Raw genomic sequence first — 21993 nt, 5'->3', positions numbered from 1 at the left:
TGTCTTCCAAACTTGGTTTTGGCACTTTTTTTTTTTCCTTTGGAGACGGATTTTCACTCTTGTTGCCCAGGCAGGAGTGCAATGGCGTGATCTTGGCTCACTGCAACCTCCGCCTCCCGGGTTCAAGCGATTCTTCTGCCTCAGCCTCCTGAGTAGCTGGGATTACAGGTATGCACCACCACGCCTGGCTGATTTTTTTGTATTTTTAGTAGAGATGGGGTTTCTCTATGTTGGTCAGGCTAGTCTCGAACTCCTGACCTCAGGTGATCCACCCGCCTTGGGCTCCCAAATTGCTGGGATTACAGGTGTGAGCCACTGCCTGGCGGTTTTGGGAATTCTTTTAAGCCTCAGCATTTTGGTGGTTTTTGCTTTGTTTCTCTTAGGAAAAACGTAAAAGTTCCCTTTTGCTGTCTTTATGTTTACTGTTTCAGAGAAAGACTTTTGGGGAAATTTTTTCAGTTGCCGTTACATTAAACCTACAGAGATTTGGAAAACTAAAAATAATTTTCCTGTTTTGTAAACTTGAGCCTCGGTTTCCTTTTTTGTAAAATGGTACTGATACAGAAAGCGTTGAGGAATGAATAAAATGGCGTGAAGGTGTTTTGAAACACACATGTAAAATGGTTGTGTAGATACGATTGCCGGTTCAGCCTACATTCCTTTTTCCGTCTGACGATCCAGATTTTGTTCAAGTATCTGCATCCTTTTCAAATGACTCAGGGGAAAGCAATTCAGGGTAATTTTGATTAATCTAACTCAGTGGTTCTCAATCCTAGCTGCTCAATAAAATCACAGGCGAAGGCAATTTGGGGTAATTCTCATTAATTTAACTCTGGTTCTCAGTCCTAGCTGCTCAGTAGAATCACCTGGGGGAACTGCTGAAAAGAAGCAGTCAGGGTTGGGAAGCTACACTCTTTACTCTGTTATGATACACCCATCCTCTGGGTTAGTAATTATTAAAAGAATGAGGTTGTATCCCAGTTCTGGCCAATGAAACATGACAGAAAGTCTGGATACTTCAGGGAGAGGTTTCCTTTTGTCATAGGAGACTCAAAAAAAAATGTGGTTTTCTACTTCTCTGTATTCTCTTGTGATTCCTGGAATGGAACTGCTACCCACTATCTTTGGTCTCAGAGTAAGTGGCATAGTGTGCTAACTGAATTTGGGTTCTTGATGCTGTTGGGGGACCCATGGGTTTTGCTATGCTTTGAATGTCTTGTTAAATGACATAAGACAGTTTTGAGTTGGGTTTTCTGCTACTTAATGCCCTAGGGTTTTGTTTTTGTGTGTGGTTTGTTTTTTTGTTTGTTTTTGAGATGGAGTCTCCCTCTGTTGCCCAGACTGGAATGCAGTGGTGCAATCTTAGCTCACTGCAACCTCCATCTCCCGGGTTCAGGTGATTCTTGTGCTTCAGCCTCCCGAGTAGCTGGGATTACAGGCACGAGTCACCATACCCAGCTAATTTTTGTTTTGTTTTGTTTTTGTAGAGACAGGGTTTCACCATGGTTGTTCTTGAACTTCTGGCCTCATGTGGTTCGTCCCCCTCGGCCTCTCAAAATGCTGGGGTTACAGGTGTCAGCCACTGTGCCTGGCCTTAATGCCCTAATTTTTTTTTTTTTTTTTTTTTTTTTAAGAGACAGGGTTTCTACCATACTAGTCAGGCTGGTCTTGAACTTCGAACCTCAGGTGACCGCCTACCTCGGCCTCCCAAAGTGCTGGGATTACAGGTGTGAGCCACTGCACCCGGCCCTATAATTGTAAATTTTGTGATTATGCACCCATCAAGTGGGATATAGAGAGCTATAGATAATAAAATGCTATTTCAAAAAGTTTTAAAATTGCAATATAATTTTTTCCCTAATGGAAAGGAATATTCATGTGCATTCTTTGCCCGAAAGAAACTATCATAGACCCCATACAATTTGGGGCATCACCTGGGTTAAGTCAAACTGTCACTTGGGGTTTTATTCTAGTGAGCTGGTCCCCAGTGTGAATGCAGAGTGGCTGTGTAAATAATTACAGTCAGATGTGAGCTAGGGTGGGGACCCAGACAGCCTTGAAAAACTTTACTCTCACTGCAGGTGGTCTTTGACTCCACTTAGAGTTGTTCCTATTTAGAGCCTGCCACCAGGCCAGCAGCAGAGCCATATTTATTTAGAAGAACAGATTTTTATTAGCCAGTCAGTAATCTCATGTCCTCATTGTCTTTTTTGACGTGTCACCTGTCTCTGTTCTCCCATTTGCTGGGGTTCCTTTGACTAGCTCATTTTTGCTGTGCTTTTTTTTTTTTTTAAGGGACTAGGGTACATTGTAGACCTTTAATAAGGAAGATGGGGGCATTTTTGTGTTTAATCTTTAAAACAGCTGATGGAATATAATATGGAAGATTAAGAGCATAAGCTGAGGTGTACTAGCCTGCCTGGGTCCATACCCAAGCTCAGCCACCTACTAATAGGGGATCCTTGCTCAAGCTGCTTAGCCTTTCTGTATCTCTGTTCTGATCAATAAAATAGAGATTATAATACTACCTACTTTATTGGGTTACTAAAGGATTTGTTAGTACTTGTAAAGCATTTAGTATAAGTTGCTCAAAGGTTAACAATTAGGATGACATATCTGAATTACAGGTATATGTTTTAATATTAAGGCCCTGTTCTTGCCTCACAATAGCTGCTCTGCACCCTAGACCAGTTATCTAACCTTTTAGTGTATATTATCCCTAACAGTATATTCTCCAAAGCACTATTACCAGTGACCAAAAGAGAGACAAAATTGTCAATCCCTGGAAAGGCTTCCAAATTTTAGTTGTAGTTTAGGATGCTGGAAAATCTTGAAAATATATTGGCAGATCAGAGCTCAGTGGTATCTTGGGAAAATATTTTCTAGAATTTGTTTTTGATTCACAAAGATTTGAGGATGAAGTAGAATGTGTTGCTAAGGTCATTGCAAATCTAGTAAGCAATCTACAGTTGAGGTTCAAGCAGTCAGCAGCAGGCCTCTCCTCCAAGGGACTGATGAGAGAGAGAGAGCTTAGGGTATTGACATGACAACTTGGTACATGACTGCAACCTTCAGATGCTTCAAATTACAGAGATACTTTTTGAGGACGTGAACTCAAAATTAACAGCTTGCTTTGCTATGGTAAATTCACAGTGAAAAAACAGCCAGAGACATCCCTAAGAGGGATTTTCCTAAGAGCTGTTAGATAATCCTGTTCTCTACAGCAGAATCCTCAAAGTCCCCTGGACAAATTCCCAAAGAGCTGTTTTGAATTCTGTGACTTCAGTAGCTGTTTATCACTATATATATATAATATTATCTTTTTTTTTTGAGATGGAGTTTCACTCTTGTTGCCCAGGCTGGAGTGCAGTGGTGCAATCTCAGCTCACTGTAGCCTTCACCTCCCAGGTTCAAGTGATTCTCCTGCCTCAGCCTCCCAAGTAGCTGAGATTACAGGCGCCCACCACCACAGCTGGCTACTTTTTTGTAATTTTTAGTAGAGATGGGTTTCACCATGTTGGTCAGGCTGGTCTTGAATGCCTGACCTCAGGTGATCCACCTGCCTCGGCCTCCCAGAGTCGTGGGATTACAGGTGTGAGCCACCACACCTGACCTTACTAGGCTACTTTTAATGAAATTATGTTTTAGGCAATTATGAATTACTTGATAAATATGTTTTATGTTATTGAAAATGCATATACTTTAAATAATTTTAATAGCTTTATTAAGCATGTACTGTTTTTACTTCATGCTAAATTCAGTATAAGCATTATGTTAAATGAAGAATTAGTTAGTTGCATTATTTACTGTATTTCATAGATTAGGAACCTGAACACAGAGAGATTAATAGCTTGTCTAAATCACAATTTGTCATTGGTGGAGCTGGAATGTAAACCTCGGTTTCTCTAACTCCAAAATCCTTAATCACAATAATGAGCTGTCTGTGTGTGAAGGTGTGTAACCATGGTCTTCTGCTGGGGAAGTGGTGATCAATTTTGGTTATCTAGAGTGTGTGTATATTTGATGATCTACCTAGAATATTATTCTTAGCTCATTATAATGACTATGATTTAAAATTTATCAAATTTTAAGGCCCTCTGGTGTCATTATTATAATTTAAACTTATTGCTAATTTGTATTGTGAGTACAGTATAGACCTTCCAAGATTGGGTTGATTTAGAATTCATTACCAGACACAAACCCTCTGTGTCTCTCAATCTCCACCTTCCTCTTTTCCTACCCTTTAGTAGAGTAACTTTTAACTTACTCTTTTAATATTAGGCTTGTTCTTCCTTAAAAAGTTTGAGATACTTTAGAAATATAAAAAGATACGGAGTCTCACAATAAACATTCATTGCCCCTCAGCTTGTGAAAGGGTCTTTTATACCCATTCTTCTCCCCAAGGGGTAGGAACTATCTCAGATCTGGTGTTAATTATTCCTAGGCATTTTGATACAGTTGTGCACATCCATAAACAATATTTAATGTGTTTGCATGTGTTTAGACTTTATATAATGGTTTCATCCTACATTTTTTCTCCCTGAATATTTTGTGAGATTCATCCAATTGGATATATGTAGCTTTATTTCATTAAGTTCAACCTCTTTTTCCTACAAGTGACATTTAAAAGATTTTGTTAATTGATATTCTATGATGTACCTTCTACCTATGTATTTTTTGGATGATAATATATTTAGAGAACATTATGAAAGCCTTATTGAAATTAGTTTTATAAATTTAGGATACTAGCTTTCAAAACAGTCAGTAATTAATGATTCCATGAATCTTAAAGACATTTAACCCATTTTCTTTTTGATATTTTGTTACCAGCCTAGCATGGATAATCAGAGTAAGCCAGTTCATGTTTGAGTCAGAAACAAAAAATCTTTAAAAGCCTTTTTGCTTCATTGAAATTAGACTTCTGACTAGAAAGAAAAATGATGTTAGTATAAACACAACGCACGTGAAGAATTTTGGTAACTGTCAAGCTAGTTGGGGCAGGTGAACATGATTTTCAGGCAGGAACTGGATGGTATCTTGTGGTAAGCCCCAAAGCAAACACTGGCAGGCCTGCTTCCCTTAGTTATCCCAACACAGGAACATATTGCCAGGGGGATGCTTTTGTATTGAGAAGACCTTGATATTGTTCTCTTTACATACATACACACACACACACACACACACACACACACACACACACACACAGAAAAACACCAGATGCTTTCCATTCTAACACTGGCAGGCCTGCTTTCTTTACTTATCCTAACACAGGAATGTAATTGCCAGGGGGATGCTTTCGTATTGAGAAGGTGTTGATAATAGTTCCACACACACACACACACACACACACAGAGAGAGAGAAAAACTCCAGATGCTTTACATTGTAAAGGCAGGCGTCTCTGTCATCTCTGAGATGGATTGGAATCACATCCCAGGTTGCTGCCATTGCTAGGCCTGACTCCCTGGTCCAACTAGAATTTCCTCCCTGTGTTTCCTCAGGAAGATGTTAATCTAGTGCCACTTAATATTTCAGTGGTGAATGTGATTTCTCTGGACTTGTTGACTTGTTCACCCACAGGCACCTTCTACCATCAGTATTACTCTCAGGTGGCAAGTCATGGTGAGGTGTGTGGCTGGAGGGGAATTCAGTTTGGCACAGCAATGTCATCTCACGTCTGAATACAGGATGTTGAATGGTCTCTAAAAATGAGTGCTTTCTTCTCTGACTGTAAAGTTGGCTTCACCGTTTGTTAGCTGTGTGACTTTGGGCAGGTTACTTCAGCCTTCAGTGCCTACATTTTTCTTTATTAGTAAAATGGCCCTAGTAAGAACTCTGCCTCACTGGGCGGTGGTATTTAGTCCTCATATTACATATTAAAAGACCTTAGGACTCTGCCTGACTATGGTAGGTGCCTATTGTTTTTATTACTATTAAAATAACGATCTCAACTTCCTTCAGTTGAACTTGAGCATGGTTGTGGCGTTACCCATAGTATGGTAGAAATAGTCTGTGAACACATCTCTTCTTCTTCTTTTTTTTAAAAAGACGGGGTTTGACCATGTTGGTCAGTCTGGTCATGAACTCCCGACCCCAGGTGATCTGCCCACCTTGGCCTCCAAAGTGTTTGGATTACAGGCATGAGCTACCACGCCTGGCCTCTTCTTCTTCTTTTTTTTTTTTTTTAAGATGGAACCTTGCTCCTATAGCCCAGGCTGGAGTGCAGTGGCACAATCTTGGCTCACTGTAACCTCCGCCTCCCAGGTTCAAGTGATTCTCTTGGCTCAGCCTCCTGAGCAGCTGGGATTACAGGTGCGTGCCTCCACACCTGGCTTATTTTTTGTATTTTTAGTAGAGACGGGGTTTCACCTTGTTGGCCAGGCTGATCTCAAACTCCTGACCTCAGGTGATCGCCTACCTTGGCCTCCCAAAGTGCTTGGATTACAGGTGTGAGCCACCGTGCTTGGCACATGTTCTTTTTTCTTCCAATCTGCCATATTTTGAAGGACAGAGCTGACTATAGCATTCTCTCATTTATGAGTAGGAGAAACCATCCATAATAGTGTGTTGAAATCTAATGTATTACTGAAAACCTTTGCTTTAAAGTTTTGGGGACAAAGCCAGAAGTACAAGGGAATAGTGTGTCCTTGACATGCCATTACATTTGTTTGAGAATTAGGCAGATTCTCTGCCATGCTGACAGATAGTTTTGTTTTTTTATTTTGTGAAATGCCAGTCAAAGGCAGGATGGCAAAGAAATTAAAATAGGTCTTAGAAATCAGGTTTACTTACTGTGTGACCTTGGGCAAGTTGTTTAACTTCTTTGTGCCTCGTTTCCTCCTCTGTAAAATGTGGATAATAGTTAAATGTTTAAAATGGGCCAAGTGCCGTGGCTCATGGCTGTAATCCCAGCACTTTGGGAGGCTGAGGCAGGCGGATAATGAGGTCAGGAGATTGAGACCATCCTGGACAATAGGGTGAATCCCCATCTCTACTAAAAATACAAAAATTAGCGAGGTGTGGTGGCATGTGCTTGTAATCACTGCTACTTGGGAGTTGAGGTAGGAGAATCACTTGAGCCAGGGATTTGGAGGTTGCAGTGAACCAAGATCATGCCATTCCACTCCAGCCTGGTGACAGAGCAAAACTCCATCTCAAAAAAAAAAAAAAGTTAAATGTTTAAAATGTTGCTAGGCTTAAATTATTTTTAAAGTACTTAGAAAATTGTCTGAACCATGTGAACTTTCTCTGTTTTCTAGGTGTAGAGAAAAAAATTAAAAATCTATTCACAGTCATCACTAGAGTAACCTTATTTATAACAGTGGTGATGTGGTGTCATCTTGTCATTGAACACCAGCTATGGTGGGCTAGTAGCTAGAGGTTTAACAGCGAGAAGAAACTTGTATATTTGTGTAGAAGTTCGAGTTCTAATGCAGGAAACAGCAAATCATTTAAAAAGCAATTACATTCATGTTAACCATAGTTAACAGGACTACCTAGTTGGGGGGTTTCAAGAAGGCTTTAAGAAAGTAAAACTTCTAGGCTGAGACCAAAAGGAGGGATTGGAGCTTTCCCTGCTGAGAGTGGGCAAGAAGTAGTATTCTCCAGGTGCAGGGAAAATTCATCTGAGAGGCCAGAGAGAGCATGTCCTGTGGATGGAAAAATGGAGCTCAGGTGGGCCCGGGAATCTGCACTGAGGGGAAGAATGGTGCTCCCGAGGGGGTGAGGGCAGGGTGGGGAAGGGCCTTGGAAAGCTGGTTGAGGGCTTCACTCTAAGGACAGTGGGAAGTAATTGAAAAGTTTTGAGCAGCAGAGTAGCATGATTTGACTTCCATTGTAGAAAGCTTTCCCAGGCTGCGGTTGTGCAAATGAATCCAGGACCGCAGGACTGAGGTTGGGGGGGTCAATCAGCTAGGCCAGAGACTTTGGTGGCAGAAGAGGAGTCAGGTCTTAGCTGCAGGCTGTAGGGGGTGTTTGGGTGTGGGGCTGCCCTGATGCCTTGGGTTTTGTTGTGGGCCGGTGAGTGCAGTTCACTGAGGTCCAGCCATAGCAGCAGCTTTTGTAGGAGAGAGGATCAGTTTTTCGTTTTGGATGTGGAGGCTGAGGTATTTCCTGATAGGAGACATGTTCAGTAGTATGTTTCTTTAATGAGTGTGTATCTCAGGAATGGGGAATACAGTTGGGGATAAAGATTCTGGAGATGCAGCTGAATCCCAAGGCTGCCTAGAGAGAGAATGTAGAGGGAGAAGGCAGGGCGGGTCAGGGCAAATCCGGAGGAACTCCATCTTTGAAGGGGTGGGTGAAAGAACTTGAGATCCCAGAAGCAGTAGCTATTGAGAGAGCGTGATGGAAAACCAGGAGAGGGTCTCAGAAGCCAAGGAGAAAGAGTGTTCAGAAAGCAGGAGGGAGTGGACAGGCCATGTCCCAGAGAGGTAAGTAGGCTGAGTCCAGGTGACATTGCATGGGCCACACACTGTCCTTGGTAATACTGTGAGAGTAGTTTAGGTGGCCAACCAGAACTGGGAGCCTGCTTGCAAAGGGCTGAGAAGGGAGTGCAAGGCAAGTCAGTGAACCTGGGAACGGATAGCTCTCCTAAATTATTTGGTCTGCCATCCAAATACTTCAACACATTCAACCCTGTCTGATCTCAGAAGCTAAGCAGGGTCTCGTAACCAGGCCTGACCAGGGTTGACCCTGCTTAGCTTCTGAGATCAGACAGGGTTGAATGTGTTCAGGGTGGTATAGCTACAGACCCAAATCATGTGGTCAGTGGGAGAGAGGAGGAGATTAAAGATTCAGGGTCCATCTCAGAGCACAAAGTGCTGCTGCTGCTGCTGCTGCTGCTGCTGCTTTTTTAAAACAACAACAACAACAACAACATCAACAACAGTGTTTTGCTCTTTGTCCAGGCTGAAGTGCAGTGGTGTGATCTTGGCTCACTGCAGTCCACCTCCCGGGTTCTAGTGACTGTCTTCCCTCAGCCTCCTGAGTAGCTGAGATTACAGGCGCCTGCCACCACACCCAGCTAATTTTTGTATCTTTAATAGAGACAGGGTTTCACCATGTTGGCCAGGCTGATGTCAAACTCCTGACTTCCTGACCTCAGGTGATCCGCTCACTTCAGCCTCCCAAAATGCTGGGATTTCAGGCATGAGCCACTGTGTCTGGCAGAGTGCTTCTTAATATAGAAGGTGGGATTCAGATTCTACTTGAAGAAGGGGCAGGTGAAGGGGGGACTTACCTCTCACCTGTGTGATGACAGAGGTGATGGAAATGATGTCTACAGATTCAAATTTGTATATTTGTGGCAGGACGTCGAAGAAACTGTCAGCTGATGAAATTAGTTTCTCTGAGTTGGAGGACAAGATTCAGTAATTCTATTTTAATCTCTCCCCTGCCACTTTTCTTTTTCTGGTTGATAGATACTAATAATATATGACTTGTAAGAGTGGTTTTCTTCATTGTTTGAACTGAGTGGGATGGTGTTAAGCTGAGAAGAGGTAATGGGCTGAAGGGGAGAAAAAGGAGTTAAATGTTTGGGTAAACAACCCTCAAGACACCAAGACATGCCCCTGTTTTAGGCTTCATTTCATGCTTTGTTCTGTTGCACTTAAAAGACCCAAATGGTCCTTAATCCTTTTTTTTTTTTTTCCAAAGTATTACATGAAAACTGGTTTCTCTTTTATCTCACCGGAATCATGCTGATTCTCTTTGGATCTCTGTAAAGAAGAAAATGCCTCTGGCAGCATCTGGGAAGCTCTTAGGATTTTCAAGTGTCTGCCTCTTTGTCCAGGAGAAGAGGAGGAATAGAGCTTGTAAGAGTTAAAAGTGGAACAATTATCTATGGTTTAAAAATATCTTCTCTTGCTCTTTTCTAGCTAACTACTTAGGTTCAACCTAGTTTAAGAAACAATGCCTAGAAGAAATAAATGCTTACAAAAATACCCATCAGTGGGTAGTATGCAGTTAGCCCTTGTCTTTCCTTCAGGGATGTGGAGTGTGGAGACCTTCAGATGCTTCAGAGGGAGGACTTTGGTGGAGAAGTTCTTTGCATGTGTTTCTAGAGCTAGAGTTGGTGTCTTGTTTTTGTGGAAAGGATAGGGTTTAGAAATTAATCTGAACCTTTTTTTTCCCCTTTTTCAGATTATTATTATAAAAATACAATGGATCCTCCTTCCTTTCTTTCAGCTGCCAGTGACAGAAATTTGACTAAAACCTTGCTGAAGCAAAAAAGGGAAATTTGGCTTATGGGCGGAGACTAAAGACTGGGCCTTGATTTAGGTACCCCTGAATCCAGAGGTTCAGACAGTGTTGTCAGTTCTGTCTGCATCTGTAGCGTTTCCCTTAGTTGGCTTCTGTCTTGGGTTGGCACTTTCCATGATGACCGTAGTTTAAAGCTGACCCTTTCTTACTGCACTGAGAGTTCCAGAGAATACTGACTCTTTTACCCTAGACAAGTGGTTCTCAAATGGGTGATTTTGACTACCCAGAGAAATTTGTGGTTGTTACTTTAGGGCGATGCCATGGTTTCTCACGGGCAGAGGCCAGTGATGCTGCCAAACATCCTACAATGCATAGGACAGCTCCCTTACAACAAAGAATGATCCAGCCCGAAATGGTCATGGTGCTGAGGTTGAGAAACTCTGCCTTAGAGATAGGGAGACCATGTCATCTAAACCCAGATACTCGAGAAGCACAGTTATGCTAAGACAATAGCCATGAACTGGAATTGCTACAAGTATACCTGGACCTTCAGTTGCTGTACACAAAGCCCTATCAGTCCTGGGTCACTTGCCCAGCATAGACCAGTCGCCGAGCTGTGGTGGATGGTGTACTTTGGCCAGCCCAAATCATGTGCCTTACCACTGGGGTGAAGAAGTGGGCAGCAAGTGATTGCTTGGGCAGAATGCCACAGCTCACAACAAAGGGTATAGGAACTGGGGAAAAAAGCTAATGTCCTGTACAAAGTTTTAGTTGTGCAAAATAAGTAAGATCTGGAGATCTGTGTAATATAGAGGATACAATTAACAATATTGTATACTTAAAATTTTCCTAAGAGAGTAGATCTCATACTAAGTACTCTTTCCACAAAAGGAAAACAAAACAAAAGCAAAAAGATACAGGAGCGGGTGGGAGGAAACTTTCGCATGTGATGTTGTTGCTAGTGATGTCAGTTTGATGGTTTCACAGATGTATACTTATCTCCAAACACATCAAGTTATGTACATTAAACATGCAAAGAGCGGTACATAGGCTGGGCTGTGTGGCTTAAACCTGTAATCCCAGTAATTTGGGAGGCTGAGGCAGGAGGATTGCTTAAGGTTAGGAGTTTGAGACTAGCCTGGGCAACATAGTGAGACCCTGTTTGTAAAAACAGGGTTGGGGGCGTGGTGGCACACACCTCTAGTCCTAGCAACTTGGGAGGCTGAGGTGGGAGGATTGCCTGAGCCCAGGAGATCGATGCTACAGTGAGCCATGATCATGCCGCTGCACTCCAGCCTGGGCAACATAGTGACACCCTGTGTCTTAAAGAAAAAAAGCTTATGTCATATATATAAGAGAACTTTTACTTTTGAAATCCCCTGGATTAGACCTGTTTTGATCTGGGCTTAGGGACTGCATGTGGCAAAACAAATGAGGACTATCTGAAGATAGTGAGTCAAAATGAGTATGCCTTCTATTTTTTTCCGTTGCTTGATTGATTAATTTTAACCATAATAGAAGGGGTGACAGAGACAAAATTAGCGAGAGGGTGGAAGTGAAGACTGTGGTCCCTGTAGCTTGCCTGGTTACAAGGTCAAGATTGTTGGTACCATAAGGTGTCTATGCCTTACAATATGAACCTCTAAACTTAGGTTAAAATACTTAATATTTATAACACCTTAGCTTGTTATAGGCCAAGAAAATATTTAAAAAGTTAAATAGCAGTGTACTGGCTTAATTTAAATTTCTGATGCTGATAGTGCTCCTAGTTATTTTTAGAGAAAGAAAGCATTATTAAGAAAAACTAATTTTTTTGAGTATAATTCATCTAGCAGAGTGGATTGAATATTTTACATTCGTTTTCCCTTTAAACAAAGGAAACATTTTTTGAATGGAAATTAGAGTGTATATGTTTTCTAATTTTGTATGTTGATTTAATTTTAAATTTGAAATCAATTGAGAAATCCTATAAGCATCTAGAAAAGTTGCCTACATCATTTTCTTCTGAAATTGTATGATAGTCTCTGGAAGTATTTTCCATCTTTCCAGTTTATTGTGTATGTAGGATGAAATCCAAAGTAAGAATTAAATCCAAAGTAAGAATTTGAACGTAGGTAGCTATTTACACTATTTTCTTCTCATTGCAGTAAGAGAACTGAGATGGTCTGATTAAATATTTTTTATATAAACCCAGAAATCTTTTAGAATTGACTGTCGTGGCTTAATTGAGATTGTCTACAAGGCTTGAATGGCTATGCAAATTACCCTGTTGATGAACAGTCATGTATCTAGAAACAGGATGTATCACTTAACCACAGCCAGCAGTGTTTTGTTGGCTATAAGATGGTTGAGTGCCTTTTGGCAGTGTTTACCTGAGTGTGGCAGGACTGATTTATCTTGACAAGCATAGAACAAAGTTTTAAAAAGTGCTTCTTTGTCCAGAAAACAGGGAGGCAACTTTGTAAAGACCTTTGTATTTTTTGACCTTAAAGTTTTTATTGTAAAAGCTTTAAAGCTGAATGTGTAGTCTTGGGTCAACACAGTTCTTCAGTTTATTGTATGCAGTGAGAACAAAATGGAAAGGAGAGGCAGTTGGTACCATGGTGGAAGTGAATGCATCAGGGAGCATTTGACCCTTGGAAGGTGTTGGAGGCTCACCTAGAATGAAGGGAGGTGTTTAATTTCTTCCTGACTGTGACGTCAGTTTAATGAATGCATACCGAAAGTCAGAGTGTATATTAGGAAGAAAGGATGGAATGGAGTTAATACATACTCAGCTTTGTGTGTGTACATTGTGTTTGCGTGTGCATAATCTAATTGTAGTTTAGATATAACTAAATTATATTTCTTATTTTAGAGGGATTGGTGATTTCCTTAAAGGGAATAGTCACCCAACCTACTTGTTTTGTGTGCATTAGTATCCAATTTTTAATATGTTGGGTTTGCTTAAATGGAGGTACATATAAAATATCTTTAATTTAAAACAACAGTGAGCTTTGGGAGGCTGAGGTGGGCTGATCACCTGAGCTTAGGAGTTTGAAACCAGCCTGGCAAACATGGTGGAACCTCGTCTCTACTAAAAAATACAAAAAATAGCCAGGTGTGATGGTGTATGCCTATAGTCCCATCTACTTGGGAGGCTGAGGCAGGAAAATCTCTTGAACCCAGGAGGTGGAGGTTGCGGTGAGCCAAGATTGCACCACTGCACTCTGATCTGGGTGACAGAGCAAGACACTGCCTCAAAACAAAAAACAAAATGATGAGTAGATTACTATTATTAGATTAGAGATGTTAGATTTGAATTGGTCTGATAATCTGTAAGTTTAGCTATTGTTAAACATGATCTGAGATGTATTAAAACAAGTTTATTGGAACTAATGATAATAATGGTGGTGGTTATAGTAGGAATAGATAATAGTTTTTTTTTTTTTTTAAGACAAAATCTTGCTCTGTTGCCCAGGCTGGAGTGCAGTGGTGCAATCTTGGCTCACTGCAACCTCCGCCTCCTGGGTTCAAGCAATTCTCCTGTCTGAGCCTCCTGAGTAGGTGGGATTACAGGCGTGCACTACCATGCCTGGCTAATTTTTTGCATTTTTAGTAGAGATGGGGTTTCACCATGTTGGGCAGGCAGGTCTTGAACTCCTGGCCTCAAGTGATCCACCCACCCACTTTGGCCCCCTCAAAGTGTTGGGATTACAAGTGTGAGCCACTGCACCATTTTTTTTCCCCCCGCTGGAATGCAGTGGTGTGATCTTGGCTCACTGCAATCTCCACCTCCCAGGTTCAAGCGATTCTCCTGTCTCAGCCTCCCGAGTAGTTGGGATTACAGGCACCTGCCATTATGCCCGGCTAATTTTTGTATTCTTCGTAGAGATGGGGTTTCACCATGTTGGTCAGGCTGGTCTTGAACTCCTGACTTCAGATGATACGCTTGCCTAGGCCTCCCAAAGTGCTAGGATTACAGGTGTGAGGCACCTCACCCAGCCTGCCCCTGGTGTTTTTTTTTTTTTTTGCGTGCTGTTTTTTGAGCACTTACTGTGTTTCAGAGACTGTTCTAAGTGTTTTCACATGAGTTAGTGTTTCTCACAGCAGTCCTCTTCTGTAGTTAATCTCGTAATAAATGCCGTTTTACAATAACTTCAGAGAGTTATATACTATCTGAAGCCTTTGGTTTTCTAGAAGAATATGTATTATTGTCATTGTTACAGTATTTCACAGACCTGATTTGGAGTATTATCTTGCATAAAGCTATAGGGTTGTATGTCTGCAAAGCTTATTTTCAAGAGTTTAAATATTTTCCATCAAGTGATAGAAATTTCCTTTAAGCTATTAAAAGTTACAGGAAAGGAAGTCATTTTCATATAATCTGGAATAGTGTCTATACTATTTGCATTCTAAAAATTAAAAAACAGGCTACTGTTTGCTTTTAAACAAAGCAGACTTTAAAAAGTAATAATGAAGGAGATTGAGACACGAAAAACCCTTCAAAAAAATCAATAAATCCAAGAGCTGGTTTTTTGAAAAGATCAACAAAATAGACAGACCACTAGCCAGATTGATTAAAAATAAAAGAACAACCAAATAGATGCAATAAAAAATGATAAAGGGGAAATCACCACAGACTCCACAGAAATTCAAACCATCATCAGAGAATATTACAAACAACTCTATGCACATAAACTAGTAAACCTGGAAGAAATTTGGGACACTCCTGTGTCCTCCCAAGCCTAAACCAGGAGGAAGCTGAAACTATGAATAGACCAATAACAAGGTCAGAAGTTGAGGCAGCAATTAAGAGCTTACCACACAAAAAAAGCCCAGGTCCAGACGGGTTCACAGCCGAATTCTACCAGACACACACACAGAGGAGCTGGTACCATTCTTCTGAAACTATTCCAAATAATCCAAAAAGAAGGAATCCTTCCCAAATTATTTTATGAGACCAACATCATCCTGATACCAAAACCCGGCAGAGACCCAACGAGAAAGGAAAACTTCAGGCCAATATCCATGATGAACATAGATGCAAAAATCTTCAATAAAATATTGGCAAGCTGATTGCAACAGCAAATCAAAAAACTTATTCATCACGATCAAGTAGGATTCTTCCCGGGGATGCAAGGCTGGTTCAACATACGCAAGTCTATTAACGTAATTCACCACATAAACAGAACCGAAAACAAAAACCACATGATTATCTCAATTGACGCAGAGAAGGCATTTGACAAAGTACAACAGCCCTTCATGCTAAAAACCCTCAATAAACTCGGTATCGATGGAACGTATCTCAAAGTAATAAAAGCTATTTATGACAAACCAACAGCCAATATCATACTGAATGGGCAAAAACTGGAAGCATTCCCTTTGAAATCCGGCACTAGACAAGGATGCCCTCTCTCACCACTCCTATTCAATATAGTACTGGAAGTTCTAGCCAGAGCAATCAGGCAAGAAAAAGAAATAAAGGGTATTCAAATAGGAAAGGTGGAAGCCAAATTGTCTCTAATTGCAGACGACATGATAGTATATCTAGAAGACCCCCTCGCCTCAGTCCAAAAACTCCTGAAACTGATAAGCAACTTCAGCAAAGTCTCAGGATATAAAATCAATGTGCAAAAATCACAAGCATTCGTCTACACCAATAACAGACTTAAAGAAAGCCAAATCAAGAATGAACTGCCATTCACAATTGCTACAAAAAGAATAAAATACCTTGGAATACAACTCACAAGGAACGTAAGGGACCTCTTCAAGGAGAACTACAAGCCACTGCTCAACAAAATCAGAGAGGACACAAACAGAGGGAGAAACATTCCATGTTCATGGTTAGGAAGAATTAACATCGTGAAAATGGCTATACTGCCCAAAGTAATTTACAGAATCAACGCTATCCCCATCAAGCTACCATTGACTTTCTTCACAGAACTGGAAAAAACTACCATGAACTTCATATGGAACCAAAAGAGAGCCTGCATAGCCAAATCAATTCTAAGCAAAAAGAACACAGCGGGGGGCATCACACTACCGGATTTCAAACTATACTACAAGGCTACAGTAATCAAAACAGCATGGTACTGGTACCAAAACAGAGATATAGACCAATGGAACAAAACAGAGGCACCGGCGGCAACACAACATATCTACAACTATACAATCTTTGATAAACCTGACAAAAACAAGCAATGGGGAAAGGATTCCCTATTTAACAAATGGTGTTGGGAAAACTGGCTAGCCATGTGCAGAAAGCAGAAACTGGACCCCTTCCTGACACCTTACACTAAAATTAACTCCAGATGGATTAAAGACTTAAACATAAGACCTGGCACCATAAAAACCCTAGAAGGAAATCTAGGCAAAACTATCCAGGACATAGGAGTAGGCAAGGACTTCATGAACAAAACACCAAAAGCATTGGCAACAAAAGCCAAAATAGACAAATGGGACCTAATGAAACTCCACAGCTTCTGCACGGCAAAAGAAACAGTCACTAGAGTGAATCGGCAACCAACAGAATGGCAAAAAATTTTTGCAGTTTACCCATCTGACAAAGGGCTGATATCCAGAATTTACAATGAACTCAAACAGATTTACAAGAAAAAAACAAACAAGCCCATTCAAAAGTGGGCAAAGGATATGAACAGACACTTTATGAAAGAAGACATATATGAGGCCAACAATCATATGAAAAAATGCTCATCGTCACTGATCATCAGAGAGATGCAAATCAAAACCACATTGAGATACCATCTCACGCCAGTTAGAATGGCGATCATTAAAAAATCTGGAGACAACAGATGCTGGAGAGGATGTGGAGAAAAAGGAACACTTTTACACTGTTGGTGGGAGTGTAAATTAGTTCAACCATTGTGGAAGACAGTGTGGTGATTCCTCAAGGCCTTAGAAATAGAAATTCCATTTGACCCAGCAATCCCATTACTGGGTATATATCCAAAAGACTATAAATCGTTCTACTATAAGGACACATGTACATGAATGTTCATTGCAGCATTGTTTACAATAGCAAAGACCTGGAATCAACCCAAATGCCCATTGATAATAGACTGGATTGGGAAAATGTGGCACATATACACCATGGAATATTATGCAGCAATCAGAAATGATGAGTTCGTGTCGTTTATAGGGACATGGATGAATCTGGAGAACATCATTCTCAGCAAACTGACACAAGAACAGAAAATGAAACACCGCATATTCTCACTCATAGGCGGGTGATGAAAAATGAGAACACATGGACACAGGGAGGGGAGTACTAAACACTGGGGTCTATTGGGGGGAAAAGGGGAGGGCCAGTGGGAGGGGGAGCTGGGGAGGGATAGCCTGGGGAGAAACGCCAAATGTGGGTGAAGGGGTGAAAGCAAACAGAACACACTGCCATGTGTGTACCTATGCAACTGTATTGCATGCTCTGCACATGTACCCCAAAACCTAAAATGCAATAAAAAAATAAGAAAAAAAAATAATAATGCTGTTAATAATTTAATAGAGGTTACACGGGTTTGATTTGTACTCACAGCATGATTTTTTTTTTGATGACAGGCTCTCACTTTGTTGCCCAGGCTGGTGCAGTCTTGGCTCACTGCAACCTCTGCCTTCTGGGCTCAAGTGATTCTTGCACCTCAGCCTCCTGAGTAGCTGGAATTATACAGTGTGCACCACCACACCTTGCTGATTTTTGTATTTTTAGTAGAGATGGAGTTTTGCCATGTTGGCCAGGCTGGTCTCGAATTCCTGACCTCAAGTGATCCTCCCATCTTGGCCTCCCAAAGTGGTGGGATTACAGGCATGAGCCGCTGTGCCCAGCCTGCTTTACTATTAATGCTGATCTGGACCCTTGATTAAATTTGCTGCTTATCTTATACCTGTATTGGTATCTTATTTTCTTCACAAATAGCTATTCCTTTTCTTTTTAGATATATTTTCATTCTCTTTGGTGATGGTATTCTCGATGTATTTAAGCTGACGTTAATTTTCTCCTGATTCACCTGTGAGGAACTTGCTACCTACCTAGAAGGTTAAGAATTTTGTCCAAAGTCATATGGCAAAGTAATAACAGTACCAGAAAAGACTCTCTAGTCAATTTTAAAACATTGCAGCGTTTACCCAGTAAAGACTGAATTTAATAAACCTCACTTTGCACATGGAAAGCTGGAAATAAAACTTGTCTCTTGACTTCTATGTTGGAGCTGGAAGGAATGCCCAGACTTCTTACACCAGAGATGAGGAGACGAGAAACATGGCTGCAGTGGCCACTTAGCTATCTGCTCTGTTCTCTTGGGACCAAGAGAAGCTCATTTATAGTGTTGAGTTTACTCTGAAGTCAATTTTCTTTCCTTTTTTTTTTTTTGAGATGGAGTTTCGCTCTTGTTGCCCAGGCTGGAGTGCAATGGTGCAATCTCAGCTCACCACAACCTTTTCCTACTGGGTTCAAGTGATTCTCCTGCCTCAGTCTCCTGAGTAGCTGGGACTACAGGCATGCACCAGCATACCTACCTAATTTTGTATTTTTAGTAGAGATGGGGTTTCTCCATATTTGTCAGGCTCGAACTCCCGACGTCATGTAATCCACCTACCTCGGCCTCCCAAAGTGCTAGAATTACAGGTGTGAGCCACCGCACCTGGCCAATTTTCTTTCTTTCTTTCTTTTTTTTTTTTTTGAGACAGAGTCTCTGTCACCCGGGCTGGAGTATAGTGATGTGATGATCTTCACTCACCGCAACCTCTGCCTCCTGGGATCAAGTGGCTTTCCTGACTCAGCCTCCTGAGTAGCTGGGACTACAGGTGTGCACCACCACACCTGGCTAATTTTTTTGTATATATATATATATTGTTTTAGTAGAGATGGGGTTTCACCATGTTGGCCAGGCTGGTCTTGAGCTCCTGACCTCAGGTGATCTGTCCAGCTCGGCCTCCCAAAGTGTTGGGATTACAGGTGTGAGCCATCATGCCCAGCCTGAAATCAATTTTCTTTTCTTTTTTTGAGACAGAGTCTTGCTCTGTTGCCAGGCTGGAGTGCAGTGGTGCAATCTTGGCTCACTGCAACCTCTGCCTCCTGGGTTCAAGCAATTCTCCTGCCTCAGCCTCCAAGTCACTGGGACCACAGGCATGCACCACCAAGCCCAGCTAATTTTTATATTTTTAGTAGAGATGGGGTTTCACCATGTTGGCCAGGATGATCTCAGTCTCTTGACCTTGTGATCCATCTGCCTCAGCCTCCCAAAGTGCTGGGATTACAGATGTGAGCCACCGGGCTCGGCAGAGTCAATTGTCTTATTTGTTTGCAGTGAACAAGTAAATAAGGAAATGAACAAGTAAATGAGGAAATTATATTTTAGAGGATGATTTTTTTTCCTTTTGAAACTCTTTTCATGATGCTTACATATTCATGAATGCTGAAAATTTACATTGGATTAAGAGTGGGAGAGTATTGAGGTCGAACCATTTACTAATTAACATGAATGAAAGTTCTTCCTCTTGATGCTTAATTTGTGGTTAGAGAGATTAACAAATTGAGCAAAGATGATGTGACATTATTTCATAGTTTGGGGCTTCCGTTCATCTGCTACTACTGGTTCTCAGAAAGACCTAACGTTCCTAACAACTTTGATACCCCTCACCTTGCCTGTGTTCCAGGTTCCAGTAAACACTTGGCTTACTGAGGGCAGTGTCTGTCTTTGGTCCTCCTGCAGTGTCTAGAACAATGCCTTCTTATAGACACTGAGTCAGTACCCATCTGGCTCCTGGAATGTTTGAAGTCCCTGAATCTAGAACATTTAGGTTCCAGCAAAGAAGCATATTGAGGGAATCCAGGACCTTTAATTCCTGTTCTGCTTCCAGCTGTCACTTGTATGAGGCATATAATGCCTTTTCTAAGTAACTTAGTACCATTTGTTACTATTGTAGCTTCTCTTACAAATTCCTGCCGAGTACTTTATATCTGATGAAAATGATCAAAATCATAATGCACAAGAGGTAAAAGGGGCTAGAAAGTTGTTTTGGCTTAGTTGATGAAACTTCAGAACTTTAAGATAGGCTTGGAAGGAGTCTTACTGTTCTGGGGTACAGTTGGGATGGTGCTGAAAACTTCTGAGGGCCCCAAACTGCCTCTAGATAGAAGGAAAAGCTCAATGGGGGTCGTCAGAAGTTTAGTTCCTTGGAATGAATTTCTGTTGTTATTCCTTGATAGTTTATATTCAACATACTAAATATTATTGTATACAATTTTTTATTGTCTTTCACCATCTAGAGAGAATTTGGGTGAAATTTTACTGTTACACATGTGCATTAGCACTGAATTTGTTTAACATGAAGAAAAATAACAGGAAAAAGAAAAATAACAGGAAAATAAATGATTTTGCTATACAGTTAAGTTGTACATTCTTTTGTTAGAATTATCATAAAGTCCCTAAGGAAATATTAAAATCTGGCTGGGTACAGTGGCTGACGTCTCTAATCCTAATACTTTGGGAGGCCGAGGTGGGTGGAGTTAGCCAGGTGTGGTGGTGCACACCTGTAGTCCCAGCTATTCAGGAGGCTGAGTCAGGAGAGCCACTTGATCCCAGGAGGCAGAGGTTGCAGTGAGGTCAGGAGCTGGAGACCAGCCTGGCCAACATGGTGAAATCCTACTGCTACTAAAAATACAAAAACTATCTGGGTGTGCTGGCGGACACCTGTAATCCCAGCTACTTGGGAGGCTGAGGCAGGAGAATTGATTGAATCCGGGAAGGAGAGGTTGTGATGAGCTGAGATAGTGTCATTGCACTCCAGCATGGGCAAGTCTCAAAAAAAAAAAAAAAAAAATCCTTTTAAAATGACCACTTTAAAAACATTCCAAACAATTAGGATATAATAAAAACAAACTTATTTAAGTAAAACCAAAGATAAAATATTTGAATTTTTTTTCTTAAGAACGAAATATCATTTTGTTCTCATTAAAATTTTTACTTATTTTTGTTAAATTTTCTCTTACATGACTAGTTCTTGTGATCAGCTCACTCTGGGCATTCTGTGTTCATGGCATCTCTTCCCAGTTAATTTATTCTAGAAAACTGCAAGGTGTTTGATTCCATTTGACTCTTTGTAGACAGGAAGTGACCCTAGTTTAGCTATAAGAATATCAGTTCCATGTTAGCAAGAAGAAAGAGAGGGCTGTTTTGGAAAACACTAACATCACTGGCCTTTTCTTTGTCAAGCTGCTGAAATATTTTAGGAAGTAGCTGTGCTTTTGCTCTTATGAACACAATAAAATAGATACTGCCCCTTGTCCTTCTCTTGCCCTTACATAGTGTAGGCGATACTTTTCTACTTGACTCTTTTAGAACCTGAACTATCATGAAAGAAGGTGGGGTGTGTGGGTGTGTGTGAGTGGTTGTGGGTGGGTGTGTAGTGCATTGTGAGTCAGCCTCTGTGGCTGTTTGCTGTGTATTTTGTCCTTGTTTTGTATTTATCGCATGTACGTGTTGAGGAACAATGCATCAGTAATGAATGGCTGCTCATAACAGAAGAGCCAGTTGATAGACCTTGACCCTGTTGGCAGTTTTTTTTTTTTCTGTCATATAATAAGTCAATAGTAAGTGGTTGCTGGCTAGTTGTCACCGGTGAGGATTCTAAACATTTCTTGCCTTTTTCCTTATGGTTGCAAGATGGCCTAGTCCTTATACCCACCCATTTTCTAGGAGGGGGCAAAAAAAAAAAAAAAAAAAAAAAACTAGGGGAAGAGGAAAGATCTGTATCCCAGGACTCTCCAATAGGCTTCTGCAAGATCTCAGGGACCA

General features: G+C 41.1%; 1 protein-coding gene across 5 annotated transcripts in view; it reads left to right on the top strand.

Moving 5' to 3' along the window:
* ARHGAP10 (Rho GTPase activating protein 10) overlaps positions 1-21993 on the top strand; it is a 345584-nt gene that overhangs the window by 5522 nt on the left and 318069 nt on the right. The window lies entirely within an intron of this gene.

Source organism: Callithrix jacchus, chromosome 3 (assembly GCF_049354715.1).
Source record: "Callithrix jacchus isolate 240 chromosome 3, calJac240_pri, whole genome shotgun sequence".
Classification (NCBI taxonomy): Eukaryota; Metazoa; Chordata; class Mammalia; order Primates; family Cebidae; genus Callithrix; species Callithrix jacchus.
Note: the sequence above shows the minus strand (reverse complement) of the source record. Positions and strands in the feature narration are given on the sequence as shown.